This window comes from Bison bison, unplaced genomic scaffold, assembly GCF_000754665.1.
Source record: "Bison bison bison isolate TAMUID 2011002044 unplaced genomic scaffold, Bison_UMD1.0 scf7180017864460, whole genome shotgun sequence".
Lineage (NCBI taxonomy): Eukaryota > Metazoa > Chordata > Mammalia > Artiodactyla > Bovidae > Bison > Bison bison.
This window is the reverse complement of record NW_011495022.1, coordinates 6,706,863-6,726,963: the sequence shown is the minus strand read 5'-3', so window position 1 is coordinate 6,726,963 and position 20,101 is coordinate 6,706,863. Positions and strand designations below refer to the sequence as shown.

The 20,101-nt window shown below is 45.2% G+C and overlaps 1 pseudogene; it reads right to left on the bottom strand.

Moving 5' to 3' along the window:
* Positions 1–514: 514 nt before the first annotated feature.
* Positions 515–974, bottom strand: LOC105002965 (annotated as a pseudogene).
* Between the last annotated feature and the right edge of the window lie 19,127 nt (positions 975–20,101).

Sequence of the window (20,101 nt, the reverse complement as noted above, 5' to 3'; positions counted from 1 at the left end):
AACATTGTTTCTGCTCCTTTCTTACTACGGAGGAAACAGTTTTAAACATATGTCTGAAATGATGTACTGTCACACACTTTTTAAAGGTTAAGTAAGCACCATAGGTAAAGTTGACCAGCCATCCACGGTTCTCAGTATATGGGATCTTGCTTCCTGATTTCACATTAATTTCTGAAAATTAGAAACATCATCTCCAAAACATGTTAAGAGGGTTGTAAAAAAGATTGTTTTATTTAATCATCTAGTTGTAGAAATGGAGTATATTTTCTTTAAGAAGCAAAAAACTAAGATCATGTCACTTCACATCATTAATGTATGTCATATAGGTCAGCAGGGAAAAAAAATACTGTGATAAGCTTCTCTCTTCCATATGCAGAAGGCTTTCTAGTCTGAGCTTTATATGCTTCCTATCTTTTCACAGATGCTTCTTTTTCTGCTGCTTTTCATTCTTTCCCACATTTCATGTTAGAGGATTGATACAGCCTTTAAAACTTTATTAACAGGAGCAAATCCATTATCCACTGATTTTTTTCTCAGAAGGCATGTTAACATTCAGATAGCCTGGCAGTTTCATTCTCATGAATACCTTAACCATGAAAAAACTCTATAGAACAAAAATCCAATGAACAGAACAAGAAATCTTTTGAGTTTTGGAATGTCTGCTGCATTGGATCAGCCCAGGATTATGAAACCTAAGCCTCCCATTGTAAACAGGAAGCTGGCTGCGGTCCTTCATACTATACTGTCCATTTGCTCTGTAGGCCAAGAAAACTGCAGGCCTCCAAGGCCACGATCATCAGTCATGGATCCGACACTGGGAGGTTCCACAGTGACATCATCAGTCATTCCTCCGATGATGAGAATAAGACGCCACCAGCAGAGTGCACACCGTCAGGTCAGCCACCCGGGCCGCTTCTTCAGCCCAGTTTGGGACATCAGAGCACTACGCGTGGGATGTAGGGCAAAGTCTCCATGTTTTTGGCAGCAGAAGAAGCTCTCAAACCCTGCAGGCTACCCCAAACCAGCTAAGATGATTTTTAAAAGAAATTAAAATTGTAAAAGTATAAACTGGCAATTATTTCTTGATATCAAATACATTCGTGAAATTGCAAGCACCCCTGTACTTCATTAAACAGTCACTCACTGTCTCCTTGACTGATTGCTGACTCACCAGTTCCCCTGCAGTTTGGCCAGGGCCCTCATCACAGACACTGGCCTGAGGCTCTCTAATACCATCCCTGGGGACACTCTTCCAACCTCACTTGCACTTGGAGGTTATCTCTCTCTCGTTGGGATGGAGTCTGGAGTAGAGTCCCTGAGTCTTCACTTCCTTCCCCTACATCTTTGGGCAGCTTAGCCCATCTGTGCCTCAATTCACTCATCTATAAAAACAGGTTTATCCTAACACTGATCTGCAGCTCACCGAGATGATCCACGCAAAGCACAAATCAGGGCCAGGCACACAGTCAACCCACTTGAGTGCTCAGGTCTCTTACTGGCCTCTCACCCAAGGTTCAAGCCTCCTGGTACAGCTTTCTTCCTCTTTCTGCTGGAACCACTCAGACCTCACAGATCCTGCTCTCTTTATCGTGTTTTCTCCCACCCCATGAGTGCTGAGGCTTCCCAGGCTCTCTGCCTGCACTTCCTACGTGGCCTCTGCACAACCATTGCAGCGGCTCCAGTCCCTGCCCCTCACCATTTATACTGGTAGCCCCATCTGGTTCTCTATCCCAGCCTCTCCCCCGCCCTCCAGACTAAAGTATCCACATACACCCAGCACCTGTATTTACCCAGAGGTCGCACAGTCTGCTCAACCCAACCCTGTCTCTGGCTGCCCTCAACTCCTAACCCCCACCACACCTGCCTCCTCCAAATCCTGTCTGTCTTTTCCACCCCATGCTGTCTCTCCCATCCTGTCATTCTTTCATTTAATCCCCAACACTTGGGAGAATTAACAAGGTTAAGAAAGATCTTTACAAAGCGGTCCCTACTCACAGGGATCCCCCGGGGGCCATGGGCAGATAATTACAATTCAAAGAGGTTTGATAAAAAGAAGCACAGGATTTAGGAGTGAGGGCAGGAGGGGGCCTACCTAGCCTCAGGGGTCAGGGCTGGCTTCTTTCAAGACGGCATATTCAGCAGGGACAGACTTGCATACATTTTCATCTAGTAGAAGGGCAGAAGGCAATGGCAACCCACTCCAGTACTCTTGCCTGGAGAGTCCCATGGACGGAGGGGCCTGGAGGGCTGCAGTCCATGGGGTCGCTGAGGGTCAGACACGACTGAGTGACTTCACTTTCACTTTTCACTTTCATGCATTGGAAAAAGAAATGGTACCCTACTCCAGTGTTCTTGCCTGGAGAATCCCAGGGACGGGGGAGCCTGGTGGGCTGCCGTCTATGGGGTCGCACAGAGTCAGACACGACTGAAGCGACTTAGCAGTAGCAGAAGGGCAAGGTACGGTGGGAGGCCTCTTAATCAACTGCTTATTAACTGAGGCAAGAAACAAGGAGACCTCCAAGACCCAGATACTCTCACCTGTGGAGACCCTGTCCTACCTTAGAACAGGCTTATTAATACTATTATTATTATTATTTTAGCCACACCCTGAGGCATGAAGGCTCTTAGTTCCCCCACCAGGGATTGAACCAGTGCCTCCTGTAGTGGAAGCATGGACTTCTAACTACTGGACTTCCCTGGTGGTCTAGTAATTAGGCATTCAAATACATGTCTATCCCACAGGAAACAATTATATTGCTGTTTCAGAGAGATTTATCACTTTGCTTTTAAAAATTATATAGCTACCAAAAAATAATTTAATATATACTAGCTATGAATTTCTCTCAAAGGTCATGAATGTCAGAAACCTGAAAATGAGAGAAATTTAACCTACAAATGGATCTCCAATTTAATGACATTTTTATGAAATCAGAGGTAACAATGAAAGAAGCTGACATAATTTACATTTTGTAACCACTGCAATAAATGTCTGTACATTTCAATTTTGTACTTTTCTTCTCATATTTTTGAGCTCCTGCTTTCCCCACCCCCCAAACCTCTGGATTTCAAGTGTTTAAGTAGGGCCTTGGCACTTTTGTGGCCCTGGTGATAAACCGGGGCTTAGAGAATTCACTGGGTCATCAGAGCCAAGCCCACATCATTCAGGATGGAGAGGACAGTTGGTTCATCTTCTCCCCCAGAGGGGCCAGCTTTCAATGCTGGTTCCATTCCACCCAGGATGGTGACATTAGACTCCTACACACAGACTGGCTGGTGCGTAGGGACCCGGGAGAAATAGAGGACAGCGCCTTCTGAAAGGAGTGGAAGGCACAAGATTGACTTTAGAGCATTCCCTCCTTTACCAAAGTAATACAGGCTCGTTCAATAAAACTAGATAACATGGGAAAGTACACTAAAAAAATTATATCCCACGTAGACCTGTTAACCAAACCACAAGCATTGCTCTTTTTTTTTTCATCCTCTGGTGATTTTCTCTGCGTAGAGTTGTTTCCCTTTTTTTTTGGTGTGGTTGTAATTGCTGTGCCTACTACCTCACATTCTGCTTTTCCTACATATCGCATTGTGTTCCCTTCTCTCACTGTTCACTCCAGCTTACTGTAACATGTCCAGAAAATGTCATCATGGGATTTATCACAAGTTTCTTAACTGTTGCCCTATAGTCAACCACTTATAATTGCTTTCAATGTTTTGCTTGTACATTTTTGGTTACTTTCAATGAGATTGCACTTTAAACCTTTTTTTTTTTTTTTGACATTTAGGATTGTTTCTTAAGATAGAGTCTCAGAAGTGGAACTATTGAGTTAACAAATAGGAGTATTTCTAAGAGTTCAAATCCATATTGCTGAATTGTTCCCCAGAGAAGGCTGTATTCATGTACACTGCCTCTAGCAATATGTGAAAATTCCAGCTTCTTGATGATTTCAACTGCATGGCTACTATCACTAAAAAAAAAAAAAAGGGAGGGTTTTTTGCTGCCAGCTTAATAGGACTTTTTTTTTTTTTTTTTTTGTAAACCTTATTGTGTGGTTTATCATACATACACAGAAGTATACAAATCATGAGTAAATGGTCACAAAGTGAACACCCCCAAGTAACCAGCACCCTCATCATGAAACTGAACATTTCCAGACCCCAGAAGCCCCTGCATTTCACCCGTTCACCCTCCTCCACCCCACCCAAGGGTAATTGCTATCCTGACGTCTCACACCATAGGTTAGTTTTGGAAAGCAGCATTATAGAGAATTTTCATTTCCTTGATGACTAGAAGAGCTAACCATTTTTCCATATATTAGTCGATGAATACATTTTTCCATATATTAGTCGATGAATACATTTTTCCATATATTAGTCGATGAATACATTTTTCCATATATTAATAGTTCCTCTTTTGTAAATTGTCTTTCAAGTTCTTTGTCCAGGAAATGGTTGACTCTTAAGCAATCTCCTAATTAAAGTTTGGCTAAAGTTGGACCACAGTCACCATGACATTGTTCAAAAATGGAGAAGTGTGTGTATGCGGGTGTGTTTACACTCCCATGACCTCACTCTGACAATACTCCTCTCGTTTATTTATGCGTCTTTATTTAAAAGCAAGATGGCACCTCTGTAGGCCACACCTGGGCAGGAGTAACTTTCAGTGACACAGAGCTGAGCCTAAATAGACTTTGCTGTTCTTTCAGTGTCTATGAGAATTACAGAAATAGGTCACTGAACCTTTTTAAAAATAGAACTGACACATTTGGGGAAAGCATATTTTCTGCTGAGATAGCACAGTCTAAGATGAAATGATCTGTAGGGAGCAGATGAATTTAGACATCTGATATTAAAAATAAATATTCGTAATGGCAATAACTAACAGGAAATACAGTGTCTTTCATAGGAAAGGTCTCTAAACGTTGTTACCTGAACAGCTTACATAAAGTTTTCCCACCCCGGTTCCAGTGTGGGTTCTTCTAAGGAGCAAGTAGTCACTTGCTAACCCCTGCCCAGCCACACCTGGCAACATCTGTGCATGGAGATCAGGCCCACATCATCAGCAGTGGTCAATGCTTGTTTCATCACCAAAGCTGAGATCTCCGGTCTCACCCGGTTTGCCTTCTCTCTTCTTAAGTAGTACACAACCAGCTGCTTACCCTTGGATGGCTCTCCACAGCTGCAAAACAGGTGGGGGCAAGGCCATCTCATCACCTTGGTGCAACTCCATTCCAGGCCTTCCCAGGGCTTGCCTGATTTGTGGAAGGCCAGCTCCAGCATCTTTGCACACCGGCTCCCCAAGAGCTGTCTAGGGGCCTCAGGCCTGCCCTGCGGGAGAGAGACATCCTCAGAAAGTTCCCTCTGGCTGTTGCCCTGCCCCTCCTCACACCCTCCACATCCTGCTGACTTCAGAAGCCCCGTGCACCTCAGAGGCAGACATTTATGTCTTCTCCAGGGACTTCACTGCCTACACTGTCACGCTTGGGCTCCACTAATGAGAGAGCTAGATCTGTTGACTGAAAAAGTAGGGCCTGCAGGTACTATGGGAAAGACACTTCAATTCAGCCCCCCAGATGGCAAGGAGGACTCATGAGGAGGTTGGCTGTCCCGTGAGTCGGGGGTGAGTGGGAGCAAGGGAGGAGGATGCAGAGCTGGAGACCTGTGTTTCAGGGAAGTCTGGCAGCAGGGAGGTAGATACAGGGTATCTGGGGGTTTGGAGCGGGGCAGAGACAGCACGATGCATTTCTCAGAAGTAGAGCACACAGGCAGGACCTGATGACACACACTGGCACGGAGGGAAGAAGAGTCAAAATGCTTACGCAGCACTTCCTTTCTCTTTTTTAGAAGCTGCAGGCCTCTTTTTCACCCCTCTTATTTTTCTTTTCTTTTGTTTATTTTTGGCCACACCACTCAGCATGCAGAACTTCCCTGACCAGGGATCGAACTTCCACCCCCTGCAGAGGAAGCACAGAGTCTTAACCACTGGACCATCAGGGTAGTCTTGATGCACCACTTTCTGCCAAGAACATGCTTCCTTCTATGTAACACTTATACATTCAGTAAATATGTGTTGAGTGCTTCCCCACATCAGAATCTGATGCAGACTCTGGGAATAATATGTTACTGCCCAAATTTCATTTTCACTCTGCTGAGTGGGGGTCTGGCAGTGCAGATAAAAAACAAAGATGGCTCAGCTGCTAAAGAATCAGCCTGCAATGCAGGAGACCCTGGTTCTATTCCTGGGGTGAGAAGATTCCCTGGACAAGGAATAGGCTACCCATTCCAGTATTCTTGGGCTTCTCTAGTGGCTCAGACTGTAAAGAATCCACCTGCAATGTGGGAGACCTGGGTTCAATCGCTGGGTTGGGAAGATCCCCTGGAGGAGAGCATGGCAACCCACTCCAGTATTCTTGACTGGAGAATCTCCATGGACAGAGGAACCTGGTGGACTGCAGTCCGTGGGGTCATAAAGAGTCGGACACGACTGAGCGACTAAGCACAAACAAATAAAAAAGATGATTTCCCATAGTGATGGTTACTCTTGAAAGATAATTTGGGCTGGGGGAATTGTGTGATCAGGGAGGACTTTTCTGAGGAAGTAACCTTACAGCTGAGACCTGGATGATATGAAAGAGCCCGTCAGGAGAAGACCCAGGGCAAGAATGTTCTAGGTAATCAAACATGCCTATGCAAAAGGCCGCAAGACAGGGATGATCTTGGCATATTTCAGGAACACAGGGAAGACCACTGCAGCACGACAAGAGTTTACAAAATTGTTTTTCTAACGTATTTGCTGAGCTGCCCCTGGACCACACTGCTTCAGGGTTTCACCTTCACTTTCTAGACACCACAGACTCCTTCTAGAGCCTTCCCACATCTCTTTTATCCTTCTTTCCAGACCAGCTCCACTAAGAAGTGAGACTAGTAGCCAAAAGATCCAATCTGGGGCTGAGGAAGGAGCTAGGGCCAGTTCAAATCTTGCAGAGTCAAATGGGGAAGGGCCCCTGGGACTGGACTGGCTTCTTTTTTCATCTGGTTCTTATTCATATTTGAATGAAGAACTCCTATAGCAATCTGATAAAAGCTGTGAAAAATGCACACACATATAATTCTGTGCACAATTTCAGGGGGTTTAGGGATCCTTACGGAGAAGGCAATGGCACCCAACTCCAGTACTCTTGCCTGGAAAATCCCATGGATGGAGGAGCCTGGTGGGCTACAGTCCATAGGGTCGCTAAGAGTCAGACTCGACTGAGCGACTTCACTTTCACTTTTCACTTTCATGCATTGGAGAAGGAAATGGCAACCCACTCCAGTGTTCTTGCCTTGAGAATCCCAGGGACGGGGGAGCCTGGTGGGCTGCTGTCTGTGGGGTCGCACAGAGTCAGACATGACTGAAGCGACTTAGCAGCAGCAGCAGCAGGGATCTTTAGAAAAGCTCGTTGTGAGCCTCTTCTAGGGACTGTATTTCAGCAGTTTGTTTTAAGCTAATCTTCTAAATTTTCTCATGAAGCCTGTGTTGCTTCCACGAGAGAAAAGATACATGGAAAAATCACCTTATACAGCAAAGTAGCCTATAACTGCAAATTCTTTTGGCCATCATATTCTTGCAGAGAGACAAATTCATATCTGATAAGATGTAACCATGATGATAGTACAAATGCATTTGTACAGAGTTTTTTACTTTGCACACACATTTCCACTTACATCACTTTATTCCACTGACATCTTTGGCATACGGGTAGGGAAGGCATTACTGTCCCATTTTACAGGTGAGGCTACTGAGGAAGAGGAGGTTAGGCATCATGCTGGTGATAATAGCACCAGTTGGCAGTGGCTTAGGGCAGGAACTAAGATCTTATCACTCCCAGGCCCAGGCTCCCAGAGAAGCAGAGGTCAGGACAGGGGCCATCTTGACCTCTCTGCCCACTGCATCACCCCAGGGCCTGGAGACACGGAGAAGGCAATCTCTGTGCACACACACTCGTGGCCCACATAGCCTTCCCGCTAGGAAACAGAGACATGGAGGAAGTGATATTTTCTAACATGAGGAAAGAAGCACCAAGCTGCCTATAGAAGTCAAGGTTGTGTGGATAGAGGGGAACGTCCCACTAGATGCTTCCTCTTGGCCAATGAAACCTAACCAGTCAGTCACTTCCTTTTTGTTCTAACGACTTACAGCATTTCCTCCTCCAGTCCGGCAGAAACGAATCTAGAGGAGCGCCACCTAGAGGCCGAGACCATAAGAATGGCCGCTTATTTCCCCACCCCGCCCCCCCGCCCCACCGCCCCCACCGCCCCCACCGCCACCCTCCGCCACCCCCGCCCCCGCACATCTCCAAGGGCCACCTTGCCTATCAGAAAATAGGCATACCTCATGCTTCCTACCATCCACCAGGATAAACGCCAAATGGAACAGAAATTTAAATGTAAAAGATGTGAACCACACAAAAGTAAAAAATGTTAGTCGCTCAGCGGTTTCTGGCTCTTTCCGACCCACGGAGGGTAGGTAGCCCTGTGCAATTCTCCAGGCAAGAACACTCGAGTGGATTGCCATTTCCTTCTCCAGGGAATCTTACAGATCCAGGAATCTTACAGATTCAGGTCTCCTGCATTGCAGGCAGATTCTTTACCGTCCAAGCCATCAGGGGAGCACACAAGTATTAGGAAAAAATAAGGTGGACTTATTTATACCCCGAATAGTCTTTCTCTGACTCAAAACCCGCGTGCAGTCCAAGGGCAGCTCGGGGTACCTGCTTTCCCAGCTGAGACAGAGAATGTGGGGCAGCTTTCTCTCTCAGGGTGGCATCCACCCCTCCCAATGAGAGCTAAGCAACTGTCCCCAACCAAAGGGTCCCTGGGTCAAGGAGAGATGTGGAGCTCCCAAGAGAGAAACAAACTAACCAGACTGGCTAGGCTCACAGCTTCCATCTTCTCTGCAGAAGGGGAAAGAAGTCTCCTCACGCTGACTCACAAAAGGGAGACAACACTGGCAAGCACAGAAACCTGGTCCAAGCCCAATCCAACTCCCAAATGAATGCTTTCTAATGAAAAGCAGCCAGATACAAAAGATAAAATATTTAAAAATTCAGTGTTTTAAAAAATCCTGCTTCATGACAAAAAACAAAAAGATAGCTACAGTCCTGTCTATAATTTTAAGGATATAGGAGACACTGAGGGGAGAGACTTCCCTGGTGGTCCAGTGGCTAAGACTCTGTGCTCCCAATGCAGTGGGCCTGGGTTTGATTCCTGGTCAGGGAACTAGATCCCTCAGGCCCCAAGGAAGATTGAAGATCCTTTGTGCTGTGACTAAGATCAAACACAGCAAAATAAATACATAAATATTTTAAATAATAAATATTGAGGGTGGGAGGCTAAGATGATAGAAAATTGGGGGGAAATCATGGATAGACAGTTCACACACACACAAAATGTGTAAATTGACCTTAGAAGTATGAAAAGATGTTCAGCTTCACACATAATGATATAGATGCATATATGAACTACATTAAGAAACTAGTCTTTCTCGAGTCGTCAAAAATTCAAAACTTTAGTAATATACTCTGTTGGTGAGGCTCTAAGGAAAAAGGGATTCTTGTAATTACTGGTGAGAATGCAAAATGATACAATGCCTATGGAGGGATTTTGGAATATCTAGCAAGACAACGTGTGCATTTGCCCTTTGACCCAACAATCCTGATTTCCAGGAATTCATCCTGAAAGTACACTTCCAGAAATATAAAACAACATATTCTATAATGTTATTCACTGAGACATTATTTACAATAATGAAGTATTAGAAACAATTTAAATGCCAAACAGTGATGAATTCACACAATGGACTAATATAAAGCTGAAAAAGACTGAGAAATACTTCTAATGGATTAACATGTGGTGACTTCTAAGATATAGTAAGTGAAAAAAATCAAGGTGATAGAGAATGGATACTACTTTTGGTATACTTTAAACACAGGAAGAATACATCAGAACCTAATAAAAATGGATGGATAGGACTGGAGTGAAAGGAATAAAAGTGGGAGGGAAATTTCTCAGTATTCTTTTTATGGAGAGAGTTTTGACTTTTGAAAAATATATAAAATTTTAAAAGACTTGAAGAAAGTGTTTCTTGAAACTAAATGCAAATAGAAACAAAAAAAACTAACTGCATACCAGATTGATAATGGACCCCCACCACATACACACAGTTATTTTCAATGATTTGTGACTACTGTACTCTGTATAACTTTAGTGGGATACATTCTAAGAATAAATAGAACTGCAAAGTCTGAATTTTTCTTAGAAGTCTTCTTGTTGGGAATGATATTGGGATAGTAATTCCGAAACTATTTTGAGTATGTTGTAGGACGGAACAAATGATTAATATACAGTGTTTCTGAGAATCAAGGCTTTCACTGTGGAGAAAGAGAAACACAAATACAGAGTGGGAAGGTGAGGAAGATTTGCATTGAAGGAAACTTCTATTAGAAAATAATGCATTTCCTAGCTCTGTCCACTAAAAGGTCTATAAGCAATGATAACCCAGTGGCAATGAACAAACTTAGTGATCAGAGCCTGGTTTCTGAATGCCATTCTCTACTAAAAGAAGCCTTGCAGAGTTGACTGACTCCAGGTCTGGGGCAGGAAAAAATACAAAGTGAGCCAAAAAGTAAGAAAGTACTCAAACATGGATGGAAATAGGTCAAAAGGCTATAGACCTCAGCCTGAAGGAACGACTACTAACGAAATTTTGGACTATATGGTTATCAGAAAGAAGTTATAATAGTCAATTCTATCACTTAGGTGGCAGGCCTCTGAAGATTCACTTTCCAGATCACTCCTGTGGACTTCTCCCTATGGCCACCTCAACATGCGCGCACACACACACGCACGCGCACACACACACATACGCGCGCGCGCACACACACGCACACACTCACACGAACGGCAACTGGCTTCCCCCCGAGCAAGTGATGCATATGAAGAGAGCTCCCAAAATGCAAACCACAGTCTTTCTATAACCTAATTTCAGGAGGGACATTTTATATCTCCTACCAGAGGCTAATCTTCAGAAGTAAGTCACTAAATCCAGCTCACACTCAAGGGAAGGGGGACACATGGGATGTGAACTCCCATGGTAGGGACTATCTTAGAGGCTGCCCATCACACCAAATAATCCAACATCATAATACCACCAATAACGGGACAAACTGACACCATGTGCCTCCTGATAAATGCAGCAGGAGGTAAACAATGACACCTATGTATGTGCCACTCTCGGGGAGAAAAATACAAGGGAGCAAAGAGAGAAATCCAGAATGTGGGACACTATAAGAAAATTAGTCTGGACTCAAAATGTCAGTCTCATGAAAAAGAAAAAAAAAAAGTCAAACTGCTTTAGGTTATAGGAGACCAAATAGGAGACCAATTGAGATAACTTAATTAATTAGATCTTGGATCAAAAAACAAAAATAGTTATGAAAGGACATTCCTGAACCAGTTAGGGAATCTGAGTATAGACTTTCTGCTGCTGCTGCTGCTGCTGCCGCCAAGTCGCTTCAGTCGTGTCCAACTCTGTGCGACCCCATAGACAGCAGCCCATCAGGCTCCGCCGTCCCTGGGATTCTGCAGGCAGAACACTGGAGTGGGTCTATTAACCATTAATTGGCTGGGTATGATAATGGTATTGTGATTATGGAAGAGAATCTTTCTCCTTAACAGAAGCCTGCCAAAATATTAGAAAATAATGCATTTCCTAGCTCTGTCCACTAAAAAGTCTATAAGCAATGATAACCCAGTGGCAATGAGCAAACTTAGTGATCAGAGCCTGGTTTCTGAATGCCATTCTCTACTAAAAGAAGCCTTGCAGAGTTGACTGACTCCAGGTCTGGGGCAGGAAAAAATACAAAGTGAGCCAAATAGTTTAGCTAAAAAACCTGAAACACGCAGAAAACTTTAAATTCCTAATTGTAAATACATGTATTAGAGTTTATTTATATGCAAATATGAAGCATATACTCATGTTTATTGTCCTACTCTTTCAACTTTTCTGCAGGTTTAAAGTTTTCCAAATAAAAGGTAATGAGGATGGGAGAAAGGGTCGGGGTGAGGTGTGATTACCAGGAGCTCACGTTAAATCTCCAGGAAGAAGACGCTTGGTATTTGCTAGGCTATCAGAAAGATTCCAAGGAACCGATAAACACCACAAAGATCTCTTGGTGGTGCCCAGGGTACATCTTGGGGGTTCTTTGAGTCAGTCCTCACTCCATGATGTGGGTGAAAAAATGGATTGGGGAGTCAGCAGACTTGCTTTGTCCCTTTCTGGCTGTGTAACTTGGGGCAGGTCACTAAACATCTCTGACCCTCAGTTTTCCCATTTGTACAAAGAAAGATCATGCTTACCCTGCAGGGTGATTGTTATACACTCAATAAATAATGTTTCCTGGTCCCACCTCCCAAACTGTCAGATTATTCATTCATTTAGTAACCATTTATTGTTATTGCCTGCAATGGGCAAGGAATACAAAGATGACTCTAGTTATTTCATGATCAAATGGGGGGACACACTGTGGTAAACAGTAGAAGATAAATGCTGGGTGTGACTTCATTTGTAGGGTAGATGGGGTGACGGGCTGCTCCAGAAGACCTCAGAGAGGTGGTGCGCTCTGGAATGGTGAGTCTGGGGGCTTGCATGGGTGTTGAGGAAAGACAGTGATCTGTAGGGAGGGCCCCCAGGGGAAAAGGGTTAAGAGAGTTGGGCAGAGTGGTCAGGGTCAGGTCAGCAAATGGATGGGCCCTGGTGAGCCCATGTTGGCTCTGGCTGTAGGATGATGAGGTGCCCCGATAGGATGCATTTCTAAAGATCTTTTATTATCACTGAGCACGGAAGGCCTTGATGTTTGGTTCAGAAAATATAGTCAGCAGAGCTCAGTTATATTAGTTTAAAAAATACTTGTAGGAGGATAGTTTACCAATACAGAAAAGAAATAAGATAAAATAAAAATTAAAAACACTTGACTTGGAATTCCCTGGTGGTCCAGTGGTTAAGATTTGCTGCTTTCACTGCCAGAGGCCCGGGTTCAATCCGTGGTCAGGGAACTAAGATCCTGCAAGCCAAACTGTGTCTGTGTGTGTGTTGGTGAGGGGGAGAAAGGGGGATGAGACTTGACAAACAGAAGGAAGTTATGGACCCTAACCTTTTCCATGTTTCCCTTTGCCAGAACCCTCTTCCCAGAAGAAGAGAGAAAGTGACAGAAAGTAATTGCCATAAGTAAAGCTCCCCTGCCACCACCTCCTTAACGAGTCTCTGTCCCCAAGAACCTAAGATGGTTAGGCCCACCCACCGCCCAAGACAGGATCTCTACTTTCTAAATTCCGCATTTCTATAATGCACTAATACCCACCCCCTCGCTGGGGGAAGCACGGAAGACACCGCCCAGGCCCCGCCAGCACCCAGGGCTGAGAACCCCTGGTCTCCTGTCCCAGCGGCAGGGCGGTGGGGGCTGGGGAGCGCCCAGAGTCGAGGGTGCACGTGGGGAAGGAAGCTTCTTGCTTAATTCCAAATCATTTTTCTAAGAACAAAAACTATGTACAAATGAATATTTCCATCTTTATTTCAAATTCTAGGTTTCAACTGCAATATTAATGCTACTCCACAGTGTAATTTACTTGTAATAATATATCATTATTTCCATTTTACAGTTCTCTTCTTAAAGTAGTAAAGCAAATGTTTAAAACAGCACCAATCCACAGCCCCACAATTCTCCATTCAGGCTCAGAATTTGTGCTCTCCTTTCAGAATTGCACATAATTGAAAACAATGAAAACCCCCGATGTGTTAAATGCTCTAGTCATTAAAGCATTTTTTTTTTAACTTCAGAATAAAAGACCGTTCTTGTGGTTATGGTTATTATTTATTTATTTATTTCCAGAAGCCCCAGAGAAGCTGCTTCCTGTTCCCAGACTGACATCTGCTGGGGGCATCAGGCTGACCTGCCTCCCAGTCAGGCCCGCAGCCGGCTGCCACTCAGGCTGCCCTGGGGAGGCGGGGCAGGGGGCGGACCCCAGGGGGCCAAGGGGCCTCTTCTCAGGACAGCTCTCCTGTGGGCTGAGATCCAAACTCAGCCACTGTCCCCAGCATCCCCAGTGTCTCTGCTGCTTCCAGCAGTGGGGTTAAGCCCCAGAATGGCACTGGCTTGGCACAGGGTCCCTGGTGTTGGTAGCTCAGACAAGGGGCTGATGGGCAAGAAAGAATTTGAAGGCAAAAATATGCACGCAGGCTACATGGGTGTCCTCCGCGTGCACACAGGCCCCCAGACTCTGCAGAGACAAGCCCTGTTTCCTTGCTTTCTCTAGGACGTCTCCATGCACATCTTCCATTCTTTTTTTGGTATGGGTTCCTTTACCCTTGGTAGAACAGCTCCCTGCATTGGCAGTCCTGGGCATCCAGTCCTCTAGGGGAGGGTATCCATCTTTTGCCTGTTAGATCCCGATTCCACTGGCTTCTTGGTTAACAACAAGGACCAAGCCTTCTTTTCCACCTAGAATGAGGGCCCCCCTGCCTATTTCGCACTTTGTAGGAAGCCTGGGATCAAGGTGGGGGTAGAGGTAGGGGCATGAGGGGCCAGGGCAGCGGAGTGTTCTTTTCTCTCTCCTGCAGATGTCCTCCAGCTCCAGGGCCCCAATGTGCAAAAGGTCAGCATCCAAAGCTGCCTCTCTGGCTCCGAGCTCCAGCTTCCAATCCTACGATGGACTTTCTGTAAGGTGCCCTTGGTCCCTTCAAAGTCAGCTCCCTGCCTCAGCAGGCCCCCTAACGCACTCTCCTACATACCCCGGCCCTGTCCCAGCATCTGGGTGGGGTGGGGGCTGAATCCCCACCCCTTCGATTCTCCCACCTTTCTACATGAGCACCAAACTTTCCCTCCCCTGCCCAGCTCCTCCTGTTCACCCCATCCCCAGATGAAACTCTCAAGCGTACCTCCAAACCTACTTAAACAACATTAATGTACTGGGATCACTTACAGAAAAAGCCCAAACCCTTGGCCTGACCTTCAGAGAGCATGGCTCAGCCCAGACCCAGCCAGGGTTTCCCAAGTCTGGGATCTTGCCCTGGGAGTCAAGGAATCAATCCATGGGGAAGATTATAGATGGGATGAGGAGGGAGCATGAGAAAATAAAATGACTGAATGAGAAGGTGATTCTGCTTTTTATTCTCTTTAGTTCTCAATGTTAAGAGAAGGTTAACTTTTTAAAAAAGTTAATTTTAGAATAGTTTCAACTTTCCAGAAAAGTTGCAAGAATATCACTAGAATTTCTGTCTCCCCTCCACCCAGTTCCCCGAATTGTGCATTGTTAGTGTTGCCAGGCGGAGAAGGCGATGGCACCCCACTCCAGTACTCTTGCCTGGAAAATCCCATGGATGGAGGAGCCTGGAAGGCTGCAGTCCATGGGGTCGCTGAGGGTCGGACACGACTGAGCGACTTCACTTTGACTTTTCACTTTCATGACTGGAGAAGTAAACGGCAACCCACTCCAGTGTTCTTGCCTGGAGAATCCCAGGGACGGGGGAGCCTGGTGGCTGCCGTCTATGGGGTCACAGAGTCGGACACGACTGAAGCGACTTAGCAGCAGCAGCAGCAGTGTTGCCAGGGGAGTCCGAACACCTACAGCAGGGGGGTGAGCTGGACTTGAGTCAATGTATTTCCTTTGCAATGAATATATTTTCTGTTACCTTCCCTCTAAAGCAAGTGATACTACTCATCCACATTCTAAAATGCAAAGAGCTCTGAAAAATGAAAAACATTTTTTGTAAGTTTGGAGCCAAGGTTGATTTGAAGCAAGCTACGTGCGTAGTGTTTGTTTTCGTTGTTGTTCGGTTGCCAAGTTGCGTCCGACTCTTTGAGACCCGCGTGGACTGTGGCCCGCCAGGCTCCTCTGTCCATGGGATTTCCCAGGCAAGAACACTGGAGTGGGGTGCCGTTTCCTCCTCCAGGGGATCTTCTTTTCTTGACCCAGGGATTGAACCCAGGTCTCCTGCACTGGCAGGTGGATTCTTTACCACTGACACCAGGGAAGCCCCTATGAATAGTCTTTATCTTGGGGTAAATATGCATTTAGTGTAAAACTGGTGATGTAAAAATGGCATCACCAATTCAAGAGACAGGAGTTTGAGCAAATTCTGGGAGATGGTGGGGGAGAGGGAGGCCTGGTGTGCTGCAGTCCATGGAGGTGCAAAGAGTTGGAATAAGCGACTGAACAACAAAATATGCATACATTTCTCTGAAGAAATATTCATCAGTTCTTTTGCCCTCAGGGGGGATGTTAACTAATGTTGAGTATATGCACTATCTCACCTTTTTGAATCAGAAAAAAAAATCTGAATTTCAAAACACATCTGCCATTTTGAGCTTTCCATTTACTGCTGTGATATAATTTCTTTGAAAGATCAATTTAAGCTAAAAGGACAAGTCATAAAAAAAAAAAACCAGTAAGTAAACTATAAGTACAGATGACCTATATTTTTAAGTTTCTCTTTCACTCTTTCCCACTCTCCATATAAACATATAACTAGCACCAAAAACAAAACAAGGAATCTGCAAGGCTTTCAAGATCCAGACCAAACTCTTCACGTGCGCTCTGCCCACTCCCTCTGCCAAACCACAGAGACCTCAGTTCCCCCAACACATCAGCCCTACTTTCGCACAATCGGGGGACTTCGCACAAACAGCTCCATCTTCTCAAAACGCCTTCCACCACTGGCTGAGTCCTGGCCCTTCTTTCAAACTCAGGTTGGCTGCCACTTCTACAGAGAGTCTTCCTTGGTTACACCCAGTCTTTTTTTTTACTGTTTATTTATTTATTTGGTTGCACTGGGTCTTAGCTGCAGCACTCAGGATCCTCAATTTTCTTTGTGGCATGCAAGATCTAGTTCCCTGACCAGGGATCGAACCCCAGACCCCTGCATTGGGAGCATAGAGTCTTAGCCACTGGACCACCAGGCAGGTCCCTGCCCCAGTCTTGACCTGTGTGGTCCCGTGGCACACTCTACAGCATTGCAGTAAGGAACTGGTTTGACCCCTGGCTCTGCCCCTTTTCAACTGGCTGATTTGGGTCAATTATACTCAATAAACTTAATCAGGGAGATTAGTAATGAAATGATAGCTACTATTTATTGAATTTATGTACTATTCTCAGTGTTTTACCCATGTAAACTCATTTCATACTCACAAGGTAGAAACCATTCTGCTCTCCAATTAACTCATGAAGAAACCAAGGCCAGCGAGGTTACGTTCCTTTTCCCAAGGTCACAGTAAGCAAGGACAGCTGGACTTTCTTCCTCCCTCCCTCTCACTCTTCACTACAGAGCAACTGGGGCAGCACCTGAACCATAGGGCTACTGGGAGTATATTGGGATAAGCCTGGCAAATGCTGTGTTTCAACCTCTCAGCCTCCTCCTGGCCAAGCCTGCACTGTACCCCAGGCACGGTGGGCTTTTATTTGCTACAGAGGGGAGCTCAGCAAGGGGGCTGCAATCCCGGCTCCTGCTGTTCAGAGGCAGGGGGGCTCCTGCCTCTGCTGCTCCTCTTTGCTTTATCTCCTCATTGGAATCTTCCGGCCCAAGCCCCAGCTGGGTGGGGCCTGCCCACAGTTTTATGCTGTAATCAGTGTTTACAAATTTGGCCTCTCCCTCTGAGCTCAGCAGAAAGACATGTGCCAAACACATTTGTCTCTCATCAAGCACCCTGCACAGCATCTGAACCAAAGGAGTTTTGTAAACATGCAATGAATAAATGATGAAGCAAATGTATGGATAGACAGATGGATGGATGGATGAAATGACAAGAAATGGACACATTTTTGTCTTTAGCATATCCAACACATTTGGCACACCATGACTAAAGCAGAGTGAAAAATAACATTATTCAGATAACGCTCTTCCAACCAGATGTTCAGAGGCTGAAGAAGAAAGTGGGGGAAAAATCAAAACAAAACCCTTCACACTGCATTGCACTCTGTCTGCATAAAATAATGTGGTAGTGATATTCAACCCTTACAATCTCACTTGAGATGGGAAGCTGGGAAGGGACCTGCTGGCGTTTGTGATAAACTTAAGACATATTAACTGGCACTGAATACATGTGATGGTATTGTTCAGTTCAGTTCAGTTCAGTCGCTCAGTCGTGTCCGACTCTTTGCGACCCCATGAATCGCAGCACGCCAGGCCCCCCTGTCCATCACCAACTCCCGGAGTTCACTCAAACTCACGTCCATCTAGTCAGTGATGCCATCCAGCCATCTCATCCTCTGTCGCCCCTTCTCCTCTTGCCCCCAATCCCTCCCAGCATCAGGGTCTTTTCCAATGAGTCAACTCTTCACATGAGGTGGCCAAAGTACTGGAGTTTCAGCTTTAGCATCATTCCTTCCAAAGAACACCTAGGGCTGATCTCCTTCAGAATGGACTGGTTGGATCTCCTTGCAGTCCAAGGGACTCTCAAGAGTCTTCTCCAACACCACAGTTCAAAAGCATCAATTTTTTGGTGCTCAGCTTTCTTCACAGTCCAACTCTCACATCCATACATGACCACAGGAAAAACCATAGCCTTGACTAGACGAATCTTTGTTAGCAAAGTAATGTCTCTGCTTTTTAATATGCTATCTAGGTTGGTCATAACTTTCCTTCCAAGGAGTAAGCGTCTTTTAATTTCATGGCTGCAGTCACCATCTGCAGTTTCCCCATCTATTTCCCATGAAGTGATGGGACCAGATGCCATAATCTTAGTTTTCTGAATGTTGAGCTTTAAGCCAACTTTTTCACTCTCCTCTTTCACTTTCATCAAGAGGCTTTTGAGTTCCTCTTCACTTTCTGCCATAAGGGTGGTGTCATCTGCATATCTGAGGTTATTGATATTTCTCCTGGCAATCATGATTCCAGCTTGTGCTTCTTCCAGTCCAGCGTTTCTCATGATGTACTCTGCATATAAGTTAAATAAACAGGGTGACAATATACAGCCTTGACATACTCCTTTTCCTATTTCGAACCAGTCTGTTGTTCCATGTTCAGTTCTAACTGTTGCTTCCTGACCTGCATATAGGTTTCTCAAGAGGCAGGTCAGGTGGTCTGGTATTCCCATCTCTTTCAGAATTTTCCACAGTTTCTTGTGATCCACACAGTCAAAGGCTTTGGCATAGTCAATAAAGCAGCAATAGATGTTTTTCTGGAACTCTCTTGCTTTTTCCATGATCCAGTGGATGTTGGCAATTTGATCTCTGGTTCCTCTGCCTTTTCTAAAACCAGCTTGAACATCTGGAAGTTACAGTTCATGTATTGCTGAAGCCTGGCTTGGAGAATTTAAGCTTTACTTTACTAGTGTGTGAGCTGAGTGCAATTGTGTGGTAGTTTGAGCATTCTTTGGCATTGCCTTTCTTTGGGATTGGAACGAAAACTGACCTTTTCCAGTCCTGTGGCCACTGCTGAGTTTTCCAAATTTGCTGGCATATTGAGTGCAACACTTTCACAGCATCATCTTTCAGGATTTGAAATAGCTCAACTGGAATTCTATCACCTCCACTAGCTTTGTTCATAGTGATGCTTCCTAAGGCCCACTTGACTTCACATTCCAGGATGTCTGGCTCTAGGTGAGTTATCACACCATCATGATTATCTTGGTCGTGAAGATCTTTTTTGTACAATTCTTCTGGCTATGGTTTTTCCTGTGGTCATGTATGGATGTGAGAGTTGGACTGTGAAGAAGGATGAGCGTCAAAGAATTGATGCTTTTGAACTGTGGTGTTGGAGAAGACTCTTGAGAGTCCCTTGGACTGCAAGGAGATCCAACCAGTCCATTCTGAACCTGGGATTTCTTTAGAAGGAATGATGCTAAAGCTGAAACTCCAGTACTTTGGCCACCTCATGCGAAGAGTTGACTCATTGGAAAAGACTCTGATGCTGGGAGGGATTGGGGGCAAGAGGAGAAGGGGACGACAGAGGATGAGATGGCTGGATGGCATCACTGACTCCATGGACGTGAGTCTGGGTGAACTCTGGGAGTTGGTGTTGGACAGGGAGGCCTGGCGTGCTGCGATTCATGGGGTCGCAAAGAGTTGGACACGA